The 21,843-nt window shown below is 40.9% G+C and overlaps 1 protein-coding gene across 11 annotated transcripts in view; it reads left to right on the top strand.

The window, feature by feature from the left end:
• Positions 1–21,843, top strand: part of ZMIZ1 (zinc finger MIZ-type containing 1) — a 336,761-nt gene that overhangs the window by 240,025 nt on the left and 74,893 nt on the right. Inside the window, exon 1 of one of the 11 annotated variants that reach the window (XM_018910993.3) lies at positions 5,587–5,758. The exons of 9 other annotated variants lie outside the window; for them this stretch is intronic. The gene's annotated coding sequence lies outside the window, so the exon portion shown is untranslated. Of the gene's footprint in view, positions 1–5,586; positions 5,759–6,145; positions 6,347–21,843 lie in introns of those variants that run through there. One more of the 11 variants, XM_018910994.3, reaches the window with a different exon arrangement.

Genomic DNA, 21,843 nt, shown 5'->3' with positions numbered 1-21,843 from the left:
ATCAGGGAGAGAGAAAGCTTAGCTCTAATTAACCCACAGCTTGCCAGAGGTGGGGCTTCTGCTATAAGCTCAGTAAAACCAAACATTTTTAGGGAAAATATTTTCTTAACCACCTTGAAAAGCAGTAGAAAAAATGTTTTACTGAAGTGCACACTAAAACTTTCTTAGAGAGGTAGTAGTCCTCACTACATTTGAAAATCTTGCTTTATTATAACAAAGTTTTTAGTACTTTGCAGAACATATGAATGCTGAAAGATTTGTTTGAAATCTAAAGAACGGTTCATCAGATATTCCCCCGAACTGGTAGAAGGCTAAAAATGTCTGAACTACATGAGGACAATCAGGTAGTTTGCAAGATGTGGTATAGAAATATTTTATCAAAACTTAGTGAAAAATCAGGATGTTTTAGAAATCCACTTGATCATGCTGAAAAAATGGATGTTGAATGGAAAGGGCTTCAGTTAATTTTGATTTCTCTCTGATTCGCCAGAGATGTCGTGAGCTCCAGCCCAGGTGTCAAGAGGCACTGAAAGCCATTTGTGCCACGGTCCAGTTTACCAAGGAATTCCACTAGAAACATCCAAAAGTTAGAAAAACAATGAAGCTTCCATGTAATGAAAAGCAGATTTTAAAACATGCATTAGCATTTGTAGCAAAATAGATACAATAAATTAAGGGCAGAGCATCACAAGTGTGGGGTATGTTGCATCTGTCTTTAAAACTGCCTGATGAACAAGTTGTGTGTGACATAGAGCTGGGGACAATTCTGAGCTGATGCCCTCACTGCAGTGATACCTTAGGTCTGTAAAGCCTCTCTTCTGACTGCCACACTACATCACAGATGTGATTTTTCCTTTGTGTACTTTGTTCTTGATTTCTGTGTGCTTTGGTTACTTTTGCTTTGCAGTTTTCCTTAGAAGTATAGCTGAGAAGAGAACCAAAGATACAAACATAATGACTGGCTTCTCTGTGTATTTCTGAGTGGCTTTTTGCACTGTAATTTTATTGAGCATCTTGTTTTCTGCTCACGGTAAAGACATTAAATCAAAAGAAAGAATGAAGAAAATAGAGATTGATGGACTTAAGGTAGATCTTCCTTTCCAAATGTTTTGGTAATTGAAGAGGTGTTCATCAGAGTGCCTAAAAGTCTATCCTGAGTCTTTGCAGAGGCTTGAAGGAATATTGTTTTGTAATGGGGTAACAAGAACATGAGCTTGTCCAGAGTCTTAAACGTTAATAGGGCATGAGGGCTTTCAGAAGATTTTGAGTGTTTTGGTCCAATTGCTATGGGCATCCAAAACAGCATTTGGTGTTTCCAGGTTCAGATCAGAGTTAACTAAATGTTAACTAAAACATCTAGTTACCAAGGGCTACCAGCAAACAGTGGTCATGGGCAGCAGGAAAAAAAGGCAGATATTGTGTTACTACCTTTTGTAACTTCCCTACCTTTGTTTTATAAAGCCTAATGCAGAAGGTGGCCAAAGGGTATGTACCTTACTCATAGAATTCTTTGCAGTGTAGTAATCTCTTACTTAAACAGGATAGGACTCAATCATGTGAAAGGGTCTTTTCTTACTGTGTATTTAAATACTGGGTTTTTCTTCCACACCTCTTTTTGGAAAGAGTTTAATTTGATTATGTAAAAATGGGTTATGCATGAGAGACGCTTGATGCAGAGTCAAAGGATTTTAATTTTTGTTTTTTCAAGTACATGGTTGTTTTTTTACTGGGATGCAGCCCTTAGATTTATAACAGCTTCAGCTGATTCAACCTACTGTGAAACATCAGGAAAAAACGACAAGGCCACTGATCCATGTATTCTGTGTATTTCAACTATGTAATTGTAAGCCTTCTAAAGAGTTTTTTGAATCCCTTAAATCAATAGTAAAATATATACATATCCAGGGAACTAATTCTTGGGCAAATAACCTGCTCTAGACAAATATTGTAAGGAACTACCCTGCTGTGTTCAGCAGTGCAGCAAAACTCAGATGAATAAAGATTGGCCCCTGAGATAAACCTTTAAATCTTTGGTCATAGAAAATTTGCATTGCTAAAGGATTATATTATGACTCAGTGGGCAATAACTGCTATTACAGCTACTTGAAGAGATTTTCCTTACCCATTTATGCTTTCTTTCCCTGCTCTTTTCTCAGCATACCTCTCACAATGATGTTACAGTAGAACATGATGCTGTCCCTCCTGTACAGTTTTCTTGATACTGAAGAATCCAAACGGGTGATTTGTTCTCCACCCCTCTGCAGCCTCTCCTTCTTTTGCTGTTGGTGGTCTGCATTTTTATAACAGGTGTTGATCCATTTGATTAAGTTTGTGCAATATCACCAAAGAGGGGCAAGGCAGAAGAGAAGTGAGAATTACGCCCAAAGGCTACCTCACTTGAAGCAGTTGAAGATAAGCATCATGCTGTTTGTGTTGAGCAATCAAAGGCCCCTGAACATATCAATGTGTTCACCATTAAAAATTGGTGTTCCATGGGCACGTCTGCAACTTAAGGACAGGCTTCTGACTTCTTAAAAATACGCTCTTCAGAGAGGTGTCTTGGCATGGAGAGCAGAGAGCAAAGTACCATAACAACATGGTTTGTTTTTGTGCCACACAGTGACTGACAGGATTGAGATTTGGGAAGTTTGTCGGTGATATTGTCATGCATTAACACTGTATGCTGAACAGACAGACGTTGCCTCCTACTTTGAGATAAACAGGACTTCTCTGAAAATCTTCCAACTATACTCCTTAATCAGCTAGAGGTGGTCCAAGTAAGGGTCTCCTCTTTTCCCCCCTGTAGAACTCAAACTCCTGTCTCCCCTTCCCTGTGGGGCTGAGCTGGGACAACAGCCAGCAGCAGGCTCACCCCCAGACACTGAGATCCCTATGGCCTCAACAGAGCCCCACAAAACACAGCCAAAGAGCCTGCTCTCCCACCCTGCATAAAAAAGGTGCTTCCCAGTACAGACCTGCTTCTCCCAGTAGCATGTGTCTTCAGTGAGTTGTGTTAATAGTTATCATTGCCTGAGATAACCTCCCTTGTGATGTAATTTGACATACTGCTGTCAGAGGGGCTTAAACATAGTAATCTTTAAAAATGATTGGGAATTTGCCCTAGAGAAAAAACTGTTATGATTAATTTCTACAAATGATAAACCACTCCTCCTTCAAAATACTGCATGCTATGAAGTGTGATTTAATCCATTTGACTACAGAGCCTGATGCTTCTGACAACTGTGACTCAAATGTCATCACAGAAAGTGATATTTCAAGTGGCAGGGTGGGATTAGAAACCTGCTGAAGATTTGTCAAAGGAGAAGTAAGTACATAATTTTTAGATAAGTGATTTGTCTCCTCTAAACCACTTCCTCTGAAAGACAGGCAGTTTTAAAAGAGAAACTTACACTGTTACACTAGAAAGAGCAATTTAATTGCAGAGAGAGATACTACTTTTGATGGTAGGTAGAGAAAAAAACATAGGATACTGGGGAATGTGTTTTTTATACAGAAAAAATAAAATTGCGTTTCACTCTCAGAAAATAACTTAATCATGGCTTGTATGAGGAAGGAGCCAGTCTCAGTATCTGGGACCTCGCAACCATCTGATACGTTCTTGTTGCTGCTTTATGTGTTTTTTCAAAATAGAACAAAACATCATGATAAGTTGTGAATTGTGTGAAAACTCTGTAAATGCAGTAAAACCTGAAACAAGTACAGAACTGTTCATTTGATCAAGAATTCATGTAGCTTTAGAGCAATTATCAATTTCATTCACATCCACCAAGTCTGAACTCTCTGACAGTCCCCTAAAACTTGAGCTTCCTATACCTATTCTGCCAGTCTAGCAGTATAATTTACACCTCCTTAACAATCTGTCTACTCTGAAAGGCAATGAAAAAATTGTATAAGGTTCTGTACTTTTCTTCCATGTGACTGAATCTGAAATTTGACCAACAGCAATGGAAACTACATTTTGTGTAAGAGTGTTCAAGCAGCCCTGTGGGTCCACCTGCATCTAGGAGGACCCAGCTGAAGGTTTGCCCAGGCTGTACGGACACTGGTCCAGCACTGAGTCCTGCACCACCTGTAGCAGCTGTGTTGCTGTGAAGTGTTCCCTCAGCCACACTTGAGCAGCTCTGAGACTGCACGAAGTGTGGAGGGTTTGGTTTGCAGTTCTGCTTGGTCTGATGGCCGTGGAGAGAAAGCAATAGCCCTGTCTGATAGGCTGACCTTGAGATCCTACATCAGGAGTGGAAGTTAAGTGAGAGCACACACTCTTAGCTGTTTGCAGTGGATTCCCTGGGGGAAAAAAAAAAAAGAACATGAAATCTGACAATGCTTTTTTGTGGAATCATTTTTCAGAGAAGAGCTGCTCTTTGATATCTGTGATAGTTTGCTGCTCCGATCTGTCATGTTGCCAACTCTCTGCTAAGGTGTTTGGAAAGCACAGTTAAGTGACTGTAAGCATGGCAAGGGAAGCCGGGGCCATTTTTTCACTGAAAGGAATTTTGCTGGAGAGACAATGTTTTTTTCAAGTCCTCTTGTTTCTATTGTTTGTGTTTTGTTTGTTTCTCCTGGAACCTGGCGGCTGCTTCACTGTGAGGGGGCCGGGTGCGCCTTTAAGAGGTGGAGGTGCCTTTGTGCAGGTTGTGCGGGGAAGGAAGTGGCTCTGCACCGCGGAGGGTGGCAGGAAAAGGCTGGTGCTCGGCTGGCCACAACTTAAACTGCCAGTTTTCCCTTTGAGAGGCAGCAAAGAATTCTCACATTGGCTTCCTGGGGGTTGATTGTTTGTTGCCTTTTTTTTTTTTCCCTTCGGCACTGTCAGTTGAAACGCTGACCACCGCAGGCACAGCTGGACATGTTTAAAACTCTTCCATGGGCAGCCCCGAGCTGGCAGTGGCGTGGGAACGGGTGTTGTCTTGGGAGCACTGTGCGGCCGGCAAAGGCGAAGACCTGAACTCGCAAACGCAGCCCAAGGCACCTGTCCGGGCCGGGCGGTCCCGCAGGTGACAGCGGATCCGGTGGCAGCCCCAGCCCCCACCCCCGCCTGCCTCAGTTTCCCCTGGCGGCGGAGAGACGGCGCCCGTCGCTCCGCCGAGCGGGAGCGCTGGGGCGCCCTGGGGCTCGCAGCCGGCGCCGCCGTTCCAGCGACCTCCCCCGGCGGCCCTCCCGGGCCCGGCCCGGCCCGCCGGTACCTCCTGCCCGGCTCGGGGCGGCGGCCGGTCCGGAAGGAAACTCCCGGCCGCGGGGGCCGCCCGCCCCGGCGGCGGGGCTGCCCTGGACGCTAATTAGCATGACTAGTTTGATGGATTTAGTCAACAGCATTCAGCAAACAGGGTAGGGGGGAAGCAAGGGTACGAGATTTCCCAAATCTTAAGACTTTTCAGCCCCGGTGCCCTTAATGGTTTGTTACGCGGGCTCGAACAAGTGTTGCTTTCAATTAATTGATCGAAGGGCTTTATTTTAGTATTTTGACTGGGTGCCAGAGACAGAGGCTTTGTCCTAGCGTTTTAAGCACCACCCCTCCTTGCAAGTTTGAAATGTGAGCTGCCTGGGTGGTTTTTTTTTTCCTCCTCTCTTTCTCTCTCTTCCTTCTGGCAAAGTGGCTGTGGCTGTGTGTGTGTGTGCGTGCGTGTGCGCGTGTGTGCACGAGAATGAGAGAAGGACGTACCTCTCTGTGTAATGGGAAAGCAAGACATGGATCACTAGAGACAGAAAAGAGAACCATCAATATCAGTAACATGCAGCTGAGGTGAGATTTTTCTGAGTGTTTGATTTTCTTAAAACCCTTTCGGAAGATTTACAGCAGTCTTCTGCCATGCTGTATGCCGAAGACGTACTCCTAAGCAATGTCATAGGGATGCTTACATGTCTATCGCCGTTTTAGGTCTGTTCGCGTACGTGTGAAGTTTTAAAGCTTAACCTGATTCTCTTTATTGTCTCTAGAGGGTTGTAGCTTGAGCACAAATAGCCTGTTGGCAAGTACGGCATGAGCCCATTAGCAAGACTCCATCTGTGATTGGTTTTGCCTGGAAACCGGGAGACAAGCAATGAATAATTGATGCGTGTTGTGCAGTAGCTGGACAGGCAAAGAGGAGAGAGAGAGAGGGAGAAACAGAGCAGGGTGCCCTCAGAGGGGGAGAGCGAACAAGCTTGAAAATAGCTGCTGGCTGCCTTGTGCTGAGATGAAGGCAACCCCGGCTGTCTTTGTTCTGCACTGGCTGGTTTCTGCCTAGAAGTGTTTGCAGACATATGTGGCCTCTCTGCAGCAGCAGAGGCAGGCGCGCAGAGGAGGGGCGGCAGAGGAAGCCCGGGCTGGTGAATGGGATGTAACTCGGGGGTAAGTTGGTTTCCGGGGGGCGGCGGCCGTGCGTGCGGGAGCGGGGCTGTGTGCTGGAGCGTGTTCGCCCCAGGAGAGCCTGTGGCCGTGTGCATGCCCATGTGTGCGAGCGTCTCCGTGTATATGTGTGTGTGTGTGTGTGTGTGTGTGTGTGCGTGTGCGGGAGCGGGTGCATTGTGGGAGCGGCGGCGCGGGGCTGGCAGCGATGGCAGCGGGCTCTGCCCTGCCCTGCCCTGCCCCGCGCCCGGCCCGCCGCTGCTGCGCGGGGCTCCCACCGCCCGCAGCCTGCAGCTCAGCCCGCGGCGTTCGGCACCACGCTTGCCGACTGCATCTGCAGTCATACCACCAAAAGGCAACACCGATCATCAGTGGCCTTTGCTGCAACTTTAGCCTGTCTGGCACTGTCAGAACGTGACAAGCTGTTCTGCAAACAGCAATGACAATACTGCTGCCACCATTTCATTTTTGCTGTCTCTATAAAGACCTTGGATGCAGAACTCACATCTGTGGCGAGTACCTTCATAGAAGATCTCAAAGTAGTATTAGTATCAATGATAGTTTTGGGTTTTCCAGTTGACAAGTTTTTTGCCCCTCGTGTTGAGTAGTAACAAGTTTGTTTTTTCGTTTCCTGTGTAAAAAACTAAAAAGGTTACTTAATTTGCATATTATTTAAGGAGTTATGATAAAGTTTCAAACTAGTGATGCCAGACTGGAATTTGGGATGTTAGTTTTATTGTTTAGTTTAGTTAGTTGGCCTAATGCAAATAGTACTTAAGAACTGAATAAAATAGCATATATGAATGTATGCCAAAAACAAAATGCAGCTTCTATACAGCTTCAGTGTTTGAAATCTAGTTGTTGACAGCACGGACTGTTGGGGGAAGAGAGGTTGCTATTGTAGATAACAACTCTTTGAATCAGTGAAATCGCTGTGTAAGGTAAAATAGACTTTGCATAATGTAGCATCACTGATTCTGGAGCCACTAAAGTCACTGTCAAACCAAATTGTGACTTCAGTCATACAAACTGTTTGTCCTGAGTTCAGGTGAGCCCATTAAAAGATCCAGTTAAAAATTCCTTACTATCTGTCATCTTTTGATGAAATAAATGCTCTCTCTAGAGATCTCATGGGGTGAACTGATTAAATTGAACCCACACTTACGACAACTTACCTTAGCTCATAATACTATAGAAGACAGTGTTCATTCTGCAAATATGTAGATTTTAGAATTAAAAGTTACTGTGGAGACAGTTTCTTTCAAGAAGTCATGTCTCAGGTTAGTCTAACCAGGTCATTAGGCTGGGGTGACCTAAGAAAAGCAATTAGCATGACTGAAACACTACTTGGAAATGGAAGTACATAAAACTAAGATCCAGCTAAAATTGCTCTATGTTGCCTAATATTTCCTGTAGTTTTTGTTCAAGTTAGAAGTTTATTACAGTTATACTGGTAATAAAGTAATTATCAGCATCTAATCATGCATAAAAGTGGAAGTGCCTCTGAGTTGAGCAGAAGCATGTCTCTCCATGCTGTCACCAATCTGCTTAGCAGAATTTTGTTCCTCTTTTTGCTTAGCATTTAAATCGAGATGGCAGCTAAAGTGCAATAGAACATTTGAAAAAAAGTTTGGGTTTATGTAAATTTATTTCAGTAGAACTCAGTCAGTAATGCTCCAGTTTAAGTGAACAGAAGAGTGTTACCAAATTTATGGTCAAAGTTTGATTTAAAAAACTACTTAACATTGTTAAGTTAACACCACCTTTACCCCTTTCTGGAGGAGCCATCAGAAAATCCCCGGGGAAATACGTCTGCAAGTGCAGTGAAATTTCACTAGTAAAGAAGTCATCTGAATGAGCAAGGTACTGTTTCACATCAGCAATTGAAAATACTGATCATAAGTGAGATTTGAAATGTAGTCATAAGCCTTTAATCTTGTGTAGATCATAGTAGAATGGGTACAAATGTCAAAGCTGTGCCTGTCAATGTCTCTGTGATCCTGGCTGAAATGTTGCTGTGTTCATATTTCAGTGAAACACATACATTCTCTTGGTATTACTTGTGCTCAAAGTAGCATTTAGTCCTGGGACCCTTATGCTGGATGAATGCTCCAGGAACATCCAAGAAAACTTGTGCACATTGCAGCTATTGGTTATAAAGCAAAGAAGCAGAGCATGCAAACCAACCATGAGAGAAAAATACAGGGTACTTAGGCTCAATGAATAAACAATTTGTTGTTGTAGTAACAGGTGCTGTATTAATTACGGTGAGATAGTTTAGAGAGAATAGTCTGGCAAAAGAGGCTTCTTGTTGCCATAAGAGTTAGTACAGCAATTAGTTCAAGAGAGTCTCTGAATCCAATGCCCCAAGCCCCTGCAATTACAAGATGTGTAACTAAGACAAGAGAATAGTTTTTCTGTGTCACGAGGTAAGCTGAGGACAGAGAAGTTCCCACGTTATCCTCAGCTGTCACTGGAACTGTTACAATGCAAGGCTGCTTTCTCATGACTATTACATCAGCAAAAGGGATATTGGTGATTAACAGTGACCAAAAATCATTAGAGTGAAGCCATGAGGAAACTGTCACTCTATGGGATGGCACAACCGTAACTTTTTTTTCTCATAACAAAAGAATACACTGTAAATTATATTTTAAAAATATCAAAGGAGCTAACCAGGGAAGGAGCTAACCAGCAGAAAACAAATAACCCCAAAACTTCATCTAGTGAAACACTGTTAAAATTATGTTTCAGAGATCTCAGTGAAGGCGCTCTCTGGTGTGGTTCCTCTCAGTTGGAGAACAGAGAGTGCCACAGGAAATACCTTCCTCTGAGGCTGCTCTGGCTAGGGGAACTTCTGTTTTCTCTCGGGTGGAACAGCCAGGAGAAGCTGCTCCCAGCAGACTGCCATGAAACTGCTTGCAAGCAGCTGGACAGCAAGGTTTTTGCTCAAGGAAAAAAAAAAAAAAAACGGTGGGGGAAAGTTGCTTCCTGCCAGCGCTGCTCAGCTATTCCTGCATTGTTGTTCAGTGCAAGTAGAGCTGGGTGATCTAATTGAAGTCTCAGAAGCCTTGCTGGGCATGTGGAGAGCTGTGCAGGCTGAGCAGATGGTTCACTACTTCTGGTACCTTGCAAGAAACAGCAGAGACGTATCTTGAGGGTTTAAAAAAAAAAAAAACAAACATGTGACAAATGACCCTACTGTGTGTCCCCTTAATTTCTTAGAGTTTGTTTTCCTTGTACTGCCTTTCTAGAGGAAACCAGAAAGTTCTGTGAAATAAACCAGTAGACATGACATCTGTTGCACTGTAGTATGGTGTTACTGGTTGTTTCTTTGAAGTAAGCAAAACAAAAAATAAATTAACGCACTTAAAAGAATATATTAAGTTAATATCATTTGGCTCTTCTAACAGCAGGATAGGAACCAAAATTCCGTGGGGTATACCTTCTTCTAAAATGCTGAAGCAAAACAATGTTTTGGTATATAAAACAGTTGTTTTGGAAGTAACTAAAAGCAATTTCAAGTTACTGAGCAAAGCCTTTTAAACCAGCATGTAAAATGTTGAGCTAGCCTTCGAATTAAATGGCTGTTTCACTAATTGTGAGAGGTACACCAATGTGCAGTAAAGCAAAGCAGTAATAGCTTTCAAGGCTTGGGGAAGAGAGTATCCATTCATCATCAGGGAGAAAGCAGCCAGCCAGTCTGGCTTTCACTGACAATTCAGTAAGGAAACAAGAGAAACCCAGAAAGATCAGAGACAGGTTTTTTATTTCTATTTTTAATTGGAAGTTACTTGAAGAATTTTCTCCTATAAATCAAGACAAAGTATAAAGAAAAATCAGTGGCATTGGGACAGTAATTGCTTCAGTAGTGTGGAAGGCTGCCACTCAGCCCATCTCTAATAAATACTATACATTTCTTCAGTTCTTGATCTGGATCATTCTTAAATATTCTCTGGAATGTTTGTGTGTTAATAATCTTGAGTCTTAGGTTGTTTGGGATCATTCTATTGGCAGTAAGCTAGTGCAACCAATGACAGTTTTACCTATTTCATAAAAATTTAAAAAAAGTTCATTTTGTCTCAGTTGTCTTTATTAGTACCAATAAAATGTTGACAGTCAGCCAAGCTCCTGATTCTTGTTGTTTATTGTAACTAAAGTACAGCTCTCAACATTTTGATGAGTAACCCTTAATGTTTGTTTATAAACTTCTAATCCTCAAACTGGATTTTGTTGTTTGTAGTTTTTATACCTCCACAGTGCCCCTTGCATTTATTAAATTAAGTTTCAGGGGGTAGGCAAGCTGGACTCTATCTTTGTTGAGATCCTGGAAGCAGACAAAATCCCACAATTGTTGGTGAATACAAGCTTGTTAGAATACTGTTTGGATATAGTGTTACAGTACCTGGAGAGGTTCATTCTTTCACAATCTTATCATTAAAACTATCTGTACTGGATTTTCAAAATCATTCTGCCCTAACTTAGTTACAAATAAAGTGGGTAGAGCTTCAGGAGAAGCAGAACCAGGGCAGATGGGAAGAACTGGGATTCTCACAAAGAGCACTCCTTTACTTTTTCTTGACTACATTTTTGTGGTCAGTCTAAGAAGATAACAGGGAGAGCTAACAGGAGTTTGTCACAGGACTCCCTTCAGTTCTCAGTTAGCTATGCTAACCAGTTTTACTGACCTGCTGTTTGCTTTTGTGATTTAATATATTTAACATTTGCTAACAACCTTATTTTTGCATTAATATGTAGTAGGAAAAGAAAAAAATACTAGGGAGGGGGTGTTGTGCCACTTAGTGCCACTTACTTATCCATATACCAGGCCAGACTTGAGAGAAGGGTGTTAACAGTACTTTTACTGTCTTGTCTACTGACACTATCCAACTGTTTTAGAAAGTTAAGGTTTTCAAGCATCAGCCTAACAGCAAGGCTTTCAGAGGAGCCTGTCATGATTTACTTATTCATACAGATTGCAGTGGCTTATGTAGCCTTGATCCTGCTTGATCTGCCAGCAGTATTTGCTTCTATTGATCACAGGCTGTTATTTGACTGCCTTGAGCAGCTTGTAGGTCTCTCTGGTTCTGTTAGCGGGGTCTGCTACGGATACTTCCCAGCCTTCTCATTTTGCTGCTGTCAGTAGTTTTAACTCCAGATTTCCTGCTCAGACAGAAACTCTGCAGAATTGTGTCATGCTGGTTGTGTTTTTCACTCAGTTTGGGAGCACCTTAGTGAACTATGGTGCTGAACTGGGGCTCTGTCCTGATTTGCTTGTCAGCTCAGTTTTATAATGCATGTTTGGCTATGTGCCTGGCTGTCGTGTGAAGTAAGTGTGTAAAAACTCCTCCCATGCTAGGTGTAATAAAATTCTGTATTTTTTGAAATAACCAGCAGTTCTTCATTTTCCTATACACCTTTGCATTCCTACTGTTTTTCCAGCAACAGGGCAATTGAGAGGTTAGTCTGGAAGAAACTTAGAAACCAGTTGTCTTGCACATAGATGAGTATTATTAAATTGTCCTGTTTCAGCCCATTTTGCAAATGGTTATGTATGTTTCTAACTATTCCTTGGGGTGTAAATACTGTTGTTCCTTAATGAGCTGATTTACCTGGAAGATCCTTGAAGTAATTTGTGTCTGTCAAGACGTACGCTTCATTAGAGCAAAGTTGCAGTAGAAACAAATGTTCAAATGTGAGTTTATATATAGTCTTAATCCATTAGTAATGGAAGATTCTACTTTTTTCACTTAATGACTTTACAACTTGTAAATATGCTTTTAAGGTCTTTGCAAAATGGAAGCATAGATGGTCCTTGTGTATTTTGTGTTTCTGGCTTTAGTACAAGACTGACCTTCTTTAGAACATGCAGTTAAGTGTCTGTCTGTTACTGTTTGTGACACCCTGTATCATTTTGATAGAAACACAGCCCCACAGATGGTCTTTGAGCAGACAGAACAGTTATTTGCGGGCTGGCTTTTTGAAGAAGTACTTGAGATGGAAAATTATGAGGGCCAAGTGATTTTTACTTGCAGGGAACACATTTATAATATGTGATGACCCACTCTTTCTATCATGTTTCTGTCTATGTAGACACATCTAGTAAAACTGGGATGTTGGCTGTCTGGCTTGCCTGACATGCAGCAAACTTCCTCTTTGTCTCTACATCTGCAAAAAATATCGAGGAGAGTAATTCTCTCTCAGAGAGTGTTTGGTACTTTGGAGAGTTGGTCATTATTGTGCAATACCCCATAATCTTGGATTTTGTATTTTGTGATAAGCAGAACAGAGGATACAGTTTATAATATTTGCTAAGTTATGTGTAGGTTATAGAAGATCAAAAAATGGAAGTTTTAAAGTCCCATCCTAAGTGCTGACTGTAAATGACTCACTTGAAGCACTCATGAATCATGTTGCAAAGGCAAAAATGTCCTTCTTGTTTAATGACTGTAATCTAAAATGTAAGAGAGAGCGAAATGATTTATTGATGTCTATTTCTGAGGCGTTTACCTGCACCTGTAGCCAGCCCATTCCATTTATTTTGGCTTGCTGACAAATTAGCAGGCTATTTGTATGTCAGATTTGGTCAGTAGTCGGCTCCCACCCCCTTACATTTTGAACTGCTTCTAATTTAATTGTTTGTGGTATTGGCAATTTATTATCCAGATAGATGTCATTCAGGGGAGCTCTTTTGCATAAGAAGAGAAAAAGCAGAAGATCTATTTGTGTATATTCTCATAGTGCCTAGTAGAAAGCCAGTTTGCAGAAGAGAGCAGTTTTCAAGCCTCTTCCATGCACACAGGCAATGATCTATGCATTGCCTTTCTTCCCGCTAGTTTGGAATGTCAAATATTAGGTTTCATATTTAGTGGCTGAAATAAGATTAAGTCTGTGATTATGGCCATTGTTGCTGTATCTAGACACCTCTCAAGAGTGAGCAATCCAAATTACATATTGGAGCTTTAACTGCATGTGTAAGTTGCATAAATACTCTCAGGGGGAGTTGAAGCAAGCGTTGCCACCTGCAGTGGTTATGTTGCAGTGCTTGAGTAAGTTTTGTTGGGTATTGAAGGCAAAATTACTGTTTCTTGCTAAATTGTTTTAACTGCTGGCTTAGATCTTCATCTCAGCAAGAATCTGAGCACTGCTTTTCCAAGTCAGAGTGCTCCAGTGTTGCACAGAGGCAATTGCAGTTTGCCTGACCTCGGCTGCCAGGATGCCTCCAGCCCTGCTGCTCCTCTGTGGCTCGGCCGCTGCTGCCAGCTGCAGCTGCTCACTGGGTTTGCCAGATGAAGAGGACTAGTGAAATCTATTGTGTGGCTATTTTCTTCAGCTGAATTAATCTGATCTTGCACTCTGAGTTTTAAGTAAGGTAGGAAATTTGGACTTTGACACAGCCAAAAACATTTTCATGTCACAGGAGCATGGTCTGGGCTGGCCATCCTGGCCAGCTGATTCTGCTGGGCTTCCCTGGGACTGCAGGTGGGGGCAAGACTCAGCCATTGTTTTCTCTTCTCAAACAGCTCCATAGTTAACATTGCTGGCACTGTGCAGCTTAACATGTTTTATGGTCTTACAGCCTACTTAACCTTTGATGTTTTCTGTCAGCATCTATTGTGACCTGGTGGCCTATGGTTAGTAAAATGTGCCCTTGCAGGCTGCCAGATACTGTAATGGAATTAAGCCTTTAAAATTATCAGACCTGTCAAAGGGGCTTATAATCCTGTGAGAGCTTTAAGTGGTTTCTTACCTTTGCTTCAACACACATTTGACCTGGTTGAAGTTGTTTTACTTGCTTGTTTTGTTTTTATTTCCCGTTAATGTTTCTATAACTGGGGGAGGGCAAGGGGAGGAAAAAAAATCATTTCCTTGGCATCTTTATGAGGAGTCTCTTCAGTTCTGTCTCAGATAACTTTCTTTTTTTCTTGCTCTTAGATTAAAGTCTGGAGATATTTCTGTGGGAACTTTTTCTTTTGAGTAAGGGCATAAGGATGCTTCATGATGTGCCTTAGCCAATGTGCACTGAGGCTGGCTCAAGTCAGGAGGGAATGTCAGGCTTGCTTTGAGGGAGGTTGGACTCAACCAAGTGCTCACAGAAGGTGCTGAACCAACACGTCTGGAAATGAATATCCTCTGCAGAGTGAGTGTAGGAAGGACAGTAACAGTGCAGTTATTCATGGTTACCACCTTTGTGCTTTCATCTGAGCAGAGGATAGTACAAGATTTTGAGATGGTTTACCTTTTGCTAGTTAGTTTTCAGTTACCTGTGAAACTGAAAACTAAAAAAATTACCTGAAAGTAATTTTGTAGCATTTTAGTGGTGTCCCTGTGATCATTAACACCATAAGTTAATTAGCAGAGAGATCCTACATATGTCATAGCCAGCAGAAATTGAAATATACCATAGAGAGGCAGTTTGACAGTGTCACATGCAGCCTGTGGCCAAGTCTGGCAGGCCACCTTATCTGAGCCTGATTCCTGAGCCTCACTTCATAGTATTTTCCTGTCTTTGTGAAGTGGTTCTATGTGAGCCATTTCTTTAAGTTACTGCACATTTTAAACACTGTTTTGTTTTTGAGGAGTGATGCAACTTTGGCTTCTGAAGTAGTGCCATGCAGGCTCAGTTTCTTACCACCAGCAGGGTGATGCAAGGTGAGGAAAGAAAAGAAAGCTAATAAAATGCTATTCCAAAATAAAGCAAATAAAATGCTGTCTTGTTTGAGACTTATCAGATAAGTGATAGCGGGAAACACACAGCAGACATTTCTTTTGCAAGGAAAACCCCTTATATTACAGCACTTTGGGTTTTTTTTTTTTTTTACATTTTTACTCTTCCCATATAGCATAATCAAGCAAGGTAAAAAAAATGTGGTTCTTGCTGCTAAACTGCATGCAGGCATTAGCCCCATAAATAAAATTCATTTAAAAAAATACATTAGGTTTTCTGAGGTGAATTTAATTGGGATAGATGCTGGAATAAATTGGCCTCTTGAGTAAGGAGGACAAATAGGCAAATACCCATCCCCCCAGAAAGTAACCTCTTACTGTTTTTAGAGCAATTGCACTCAATACTAAATCCTGAGTTGGAATGCTCTGAAATCCTGACCTTCCTACAGGTGTATTTCTCTTTCCTCTCTGTTTTTTGGTATACAAATCTCAAGAACCTCCCAGGACACCCACTACTAAGCAGAAGAAATGGAGATGTAGGAATGAAACCTGTCATCAGGCAGCCCTGGTGAGTGTCATGAGATGGGCTGTCTCTTCTGATCCAGGAGCTTGAGTATATTGATGGCTAATATTTTTACTTCATGACAGTTTGGTGAATGATCTCATCAGTTGTTGCTAGCAGATGCAAAAAAGATGCACTTGTGGTAGCAAGACAGGAATTTTTTCTGTGCTTCTCTTGGGACATGAGTGTCAGATGTGAATGACTTTTCTTTCTGAATGTAATTGTCCACAGCATTTTGGAAAGGTACAAAGTAGATTACAATTGTTTCTTAGAGGAGGGAGGGGAGAAGGACCAGTCTCAGACAGCAAATGCCTCTTCATGAAAATTGGGGATTCTTTCTGCCTCCTGGGAAATTAGTGGTTTAAGGCTTGTCTAGCTGTTCTAAGAGGAAGTAGCCAAACTGTTGGTATTTCTACTGTCGTGGCAAAGGTGTGATAATGGTGTGAAAAAAATTAGGAGCAATGAATGTCTTCTTTCAGTACTTACTGTGGTTTGTTTAGCTGGATTGCAAAGACATCATGCCTATTTTAAGATAATTTTTAGTAAACAACAGGAAAAACAGTTTGTGCTGTCAGACAAGCAGCTTTCTGCAGTGGCCAGATTCACCAGCCCTGATTCTCTGCTGTGTTCTTCTTAGTGTCAAGTGAAGCAAAGCTGATGCACTGAAAAATGGGAGCTCTGTCAATGTTTAGGATATTTAATCCTCGGTGTTGATTCCCAGTTGCAATGGTTTCTGGTACTGGTTTCTTTACTTTGGGCATCCTGCTTCTCAGTTGTCTGTCTCACAGAGCACATGTGCCTGTGAACACTCAGACTTTGGCCAAGTCATCCAAAATAATGGGTGACAGACACTTCACTTGAAATAGGCATTTGTCTTTCCAGCCATCTCATCAGTTTCAAGGATGTACAAATTGCACAAAGCATCAGGGAGAATAAAATGAGGGAATTTATTTTTTATTTGAATGAAATAGAGGCTGATAAAACAGTACTGTATGAGAATTCAACATTTCTTGTTTCAGTGGAGTCCTAAGTAGTAGCCTAAGTCTTCCCTCTGCAGCTCAGTTCTGCCTTTTTTCTGCTCTGTGTTTACATAATGGCACTTTCCCCTAACAGTTTGCTCCTGTGCCTGTGTTTGTGCAGTACTTTGACTGTCAAAATGTCTGTCTGACTGCAGTATGGAAGTTAATGTCTTAGTGTGAAAGTAATATTTATTATTCATTGTCTCTTCACTGAAATGTCTCTGTATTTGTTGATCTTCACAAAGAGTGTCAAACAGCTGATAATTTATCAAAAATTTCACCCTAAGTAGCATTGTTACCTTTAAACTGGAGGGTGATTGTGGCTCTCAAATTTCTATCAATGGAACCACCATGAACCACCCTTCTAATTAATGCTATTTCAAGCTGTTGTACAGTTTCACTCATAGTATTTGGCAGTTTTTTTTAAAGTCTTCTTCAGAGGGCTTTAGATTGTTAACAGACTGAGGCATTTTAAAGAAATGTTACCAGTTGTCACCATCTAAAACTGGAGTCTACAGCTGAGTTTTCCCTTATGTATTTTCATTGTTTTTGTAATCTGTTTTGAGATCAGTTTTGGGTGAATCAAAGGATCCAAGGGGGGGAAAAATCTTAAGTGTCTCCAGAAGCTTCTCTTGCAGATTTCATTGATGATCAAGATATTTGTGGTCTGTCCTTAACTCTCCTTTTTCTTCATAATTACAGTAGAGATTGAAGATTGTGTTTCATACTGCGTGAGTAGTAACATCTACATACAAGTAGTGACTCAAGCAGTGAAATAATCCATAATCAAATTTCCTCCAGTAATGGTAATTTCTCTTTTAAAAGCAGGAAGATAGCTCCATCTGTGTGGGAAATAGAATAGACCTGTGTTCTGATTTAACACACCTGTAAAAAAGCAGGGGAAGAGAAGGCTACCATGTCAACAATTCGCAGATAGTTACAGAATTACTAATATCATAAATTCAGGTTAAACTTTGCTAGAAAGGAGCCATCAGACTGGTAACTTCTGCCTACCTTACACTACTCCTTCATGTTTTTCTACAGAACTTCATATGCTTTCCTTTTTATAGACTGAGCTCTGAGAACTTTTCTGCTCTCCACTGAATTTCCATTTTACATGAGGTGAAAGACCTGGACCTTTTGGGAGGTAGTTTATTACTTATTTCAGTGATTTCTCTGAAACCTGGAAGAAAGACATTAAGGTACAAATGATAAGGAGTTTTTTGGAGTGAGGATGAAATCACCTGGAGCAAGATCTGCACATAAAACTTGTGTGTGCATGGAAATGCCATTAAGAACTGTGGTTATTTACAACATTCAATACAGGCAAAAATGCTAGAATAGGTATCCTTCTACAATAAAAATGCTGTTTTGCTGATGCTGCTTGTTTCACTCAAGGAATCAGTATTAGCTATAAACCAGCCAGATCACTTTTCTTTGCAGATACAAACCATATTTACCATATTTAAGGCACACATATCAAACTTTTTGAGGGGTCCTCTGCTGGCAGAATATCTATTGAAATGGTCCCAAGGAATGGAAGAACCCTGCTCCTGGAAGTAACTATCTCTTACTGCCTCTTTGAACTTTCCAAGGTTTTCACTGGGTGCTGTTTTCTGGACCATGGTCTTTTGCTGTCTGATACTGTGCATACAGACTGGGATTGTGTGTTTTGTTAGTCAGTGTAGTTGCCATGAAAATGGTAACTTAGAAGGTTTGTAAGGGGTGTGTTCTAGCAAATGTATTTCCAAAGAATCTCTCCTGGATGCACTTCAGTATATGTCTCTGAAACAGTCCCCTTGCCCATAGCATCATTTTCTTTGTCTTGGATCATCCATGAATAATGGTAAACCTGCCTAGTCTACAAATTCTGTAGGGAGAAAGAAACTCTGGCTGCTAAAAAGACTGGTAATCATTTGAACTACACCAAAATGTTATTCATTCACTCAAGAGAGTCTTCTCAGCATTATGGAACTATGTAAACATGGCTTTACTCCTTGAGAGGGGTTTTTAGGATCAGTCTGGTGCAGACCTGTACGTAATTCATAGGTTTCAGTCCAGGAGGACTTGATCCCATCCTAAGTTTCATCTTAAGTTTCAGGTTCAAAGGACTATCAAAGAAATTAGGAACTCATTTTAAGTGGGTTTGATGTTATTGACAGCAACATCTTCCATATTCCCTGAATTTGCAGTTGCCCAAAACTGTTGCCCAAAATGCATCCCAACCCCTCTTATTCTTTCAGCAACCTCAGCTATGTTGCCTTTGATAATTCCCTGAAGAAGCAGCTTAGCCCGGTTTCACTATAAAAATATTCAGTTCTAGCTCTGAGTGAAAAGTGTTTTTCATGTATTCCCAAGGCTGCTTGGTTGGGTGTTTTTTTGTCCTTCTGTGCAGTGACCTACCCTTTGGGAAAAAATTGAGACTTACCAGAGCAAGGCATATTTGCAACTTGAGCAACTCCTGTCTAAGCCACATCTGTAAGCTTTTTGTAAATGAATTAAAATGATTGTGTGGTCCGAAAAACTGATGTGGTCCTTTTTTTCCCAGCCAAATGGTCTTTCACTGTGTTTGAAAGATCTGTTCAAAGATAGTATTGCAGCTGATCTTCTTTTTCTGTGTTGACTTGCTTCTGTAGAAATGTGTTTGTATTTTGGTTTTTTCCCTTATCTTTTAGGTTTTGACAAATAGATCAGTATTTGGATCAAATTACAATAACATGAGACATCTCTTCACCTTCTAGCACTTTAGGTGTGATAATTATTTCTTTCTAGCATTTGATAATCACTTGCATGGAATTTCATGTTTAGCCTCTCTAAAAATCTTGAGTTGACTGTTGATGTTACAGTTCCGTGAAACCAACTTGTTACCCAAAGTGGAGCTAAAATTGGTTCCTGTGTGGAGCCTGTTTGCAGAGCTGTGTCCTTTCCCTACCTGAGGAAGTCTGTGCTGAACTCAGCAGTGTAACCTGTCAGTTCTCACCTGTTCTGTGCACTGTGTGCATGCAGGGAGGAGGCCACAGTGCAGGTTACTTTGATTATATTGCTGTAGGTATTTTTTCCATTTGAAATGAATTGTGTTTTCATCTGCATGCTGCTTTATTGAAATAACAGTTTAGAGTAAAAACAATACTATAATTTGATTTGGCTTCTGTAATTGTAGAATTCAGCTCTTAATCACAAACTGAATTCTTTAATTTCTATTAATGACTATTAAAAGTTTCTATTTTTGTTGGAACAGAGAAAATGGGAGAATTTAAGTTCAGGCAAAACTTTAACAGCTGCAATACTACAAAAAGCTCAGCTTGGGTGAAATACACTCAGGACTGGGACATGCTGTTGTAAGTAGGCAGCATGGTGATCCTGATCCCTGCACACTGCTTCACTGACATGACTCTCCCTGTACTCCTTACCCCAGAGATAGTGTGTTTTCTCTCTGCAGAAAGGTTGTGTCTGTCAGCAAGAAAGATGATGTGTGGTTCTTTTGGGCTGCATAACTAAAACTGCTGCTAGTAATCCAATTTCAGAATAAAGGCAGCTGAATAAAGAGTCATAACATCCAAAACCTGAGCAGGATAGCTGAAGTCCATGAGCACAGGAGTAATAAAATGCTAATATACCAACTGTGACAGGCAACATACCTGAATCCTGTGTTAGGCTGAGGTAGAACTCTTTAAGTTAAAGAAGATATGAAGAACAAGTGAGGGGAAAATAAAGTGTCTAGTAGCAACAGTGAAGTTCAGATGTGCTTTTTTGCTTTACAAGCTTATACTTGCCAAGAGTGTTTGTGACTTACTTAGATAAGTTCAGCTAACAAAACCTATGAAGAATTGATGTACAAGGAAATAGCAGATTTTGTCTCAATTTTGAGAGCAGGTTTTCAAGATTTCTCTCCTGCTCAGGGAAGGGAGTGGCCAATGTTCTGGTCTGCGTGTGCAAAGGCAGATGGGCGAATGTACCTGCCTGCCTTTCCTGTGTGACAGCTGTACCCATTAGTCTGCATTTGCTATCTCTGTGTCTCTAGTGCCATATGTTCCTTTTCTTTAAATAAACAGGTATATAATAGTTAGGACAGATGTGAGTAGCAAAAGGGCATAAGAGAAGAATGATTTAAAACAAGACTGAAATGATTGATCTTGACACCAGTAGTCTTAACCAGTTTATGGTAGAACTGGGTTAGTACGTGCCTTACGGTTGCTTTCACTGTTCCTGTCAATGGAAGGATATCTTTAATCAACTTAAAACTTTAGTTTCTATCTGTCTTCTTATGACTCATTAGCATTTGTAATTTCACCCTTTTTGAGCTTAGCAACTTGCCTGTTGCTTACTGATATGCTTAAGGAGTGTTGCAGATTGGTTTTGTAGCAGTCTACTCAGTGTCGACAGCAGAGAGGCTCATGCAACTGTTTTTGTTTTGTTTAATTTAATTTCGTCAGTACAAACTCATTGAGGTAAATACTTTTTTGAAATGCCTTAGAAAACAATAGTATTAAAAGCATCAAATATAAACATGAAAGAATTAGCATTAAATTGCAGAGAAATGGCAGCTGCAAATGTAATCATGTAGACAGTTTATAGCAAGATATATTGTTGAGTTGCACATACTTCATTCAAAAAGATACCAGGAGCATGTCAGTGTGTGCAGTGGAGAGATGTGGCTTCCCCTGTCAGGGAAGAGTTCTTTGTTTTCAGTTTTATCCTGAATTGTGAAGTGTAGAAGGTTATTGTTTTATTAGAGAAGAGCATCTTTGGAAGCAATGCCTACTATTATGTCTGATCATCTTCTTCCTTTTCCTTGTCAGCAATCTACCACATCTAGTTATGAACAAACACAGCTCTTAAACATGAATGGGATTCTCATTATTTGCTACCTGCACCTGATTTCTTTCTTCCCCAACCTTTGGTGTTAATGAACATTAGTTCTCAGTAGTTTCCCATTCTCATCATGTGTTTTAGAACAGGCAGGCTAAAGATTAAAGAGGATAAATGAGGAACCTTAAAAAAGCCTCTTCAGAGTTGCTTATCAGAGTTTGATTCCCTCATTGATAGCATAAGCTAAGGATTTATGAATCAAATACAGTTCTGAACTGCATTCTTCAATACTGTTTTTAATCTGATTTGTTGCTGCTGCTGCTTGTGTATTTACACTTCTTAAGGTATCAGGAGGAAATAGTGTATCATAAATAAGACATCAGAATGCAATTTAGCCTAAGCAAACCTTAGCAACCTTAGCATTTGTTGCTAGGAAGACAGAA

Source organism: Serinus canaria, chromosome 6 (assembly GCF_022539315.1).
Source record: "Serinus canaria isolate serCan28SL12 chromosome 6, serCan2020, whole genome shotgun sequence".
Taxonomy (NCBI): Eukaryota; Metazoa; Chordata; class Aves; order Passeriformes; family Fringillidae; genus Serinus; species Serinus canaria.
Note: the sequence above shows the minus strand (reverse complement) of the source record. Positions and strands in the feature narration are given on the sequence as shown.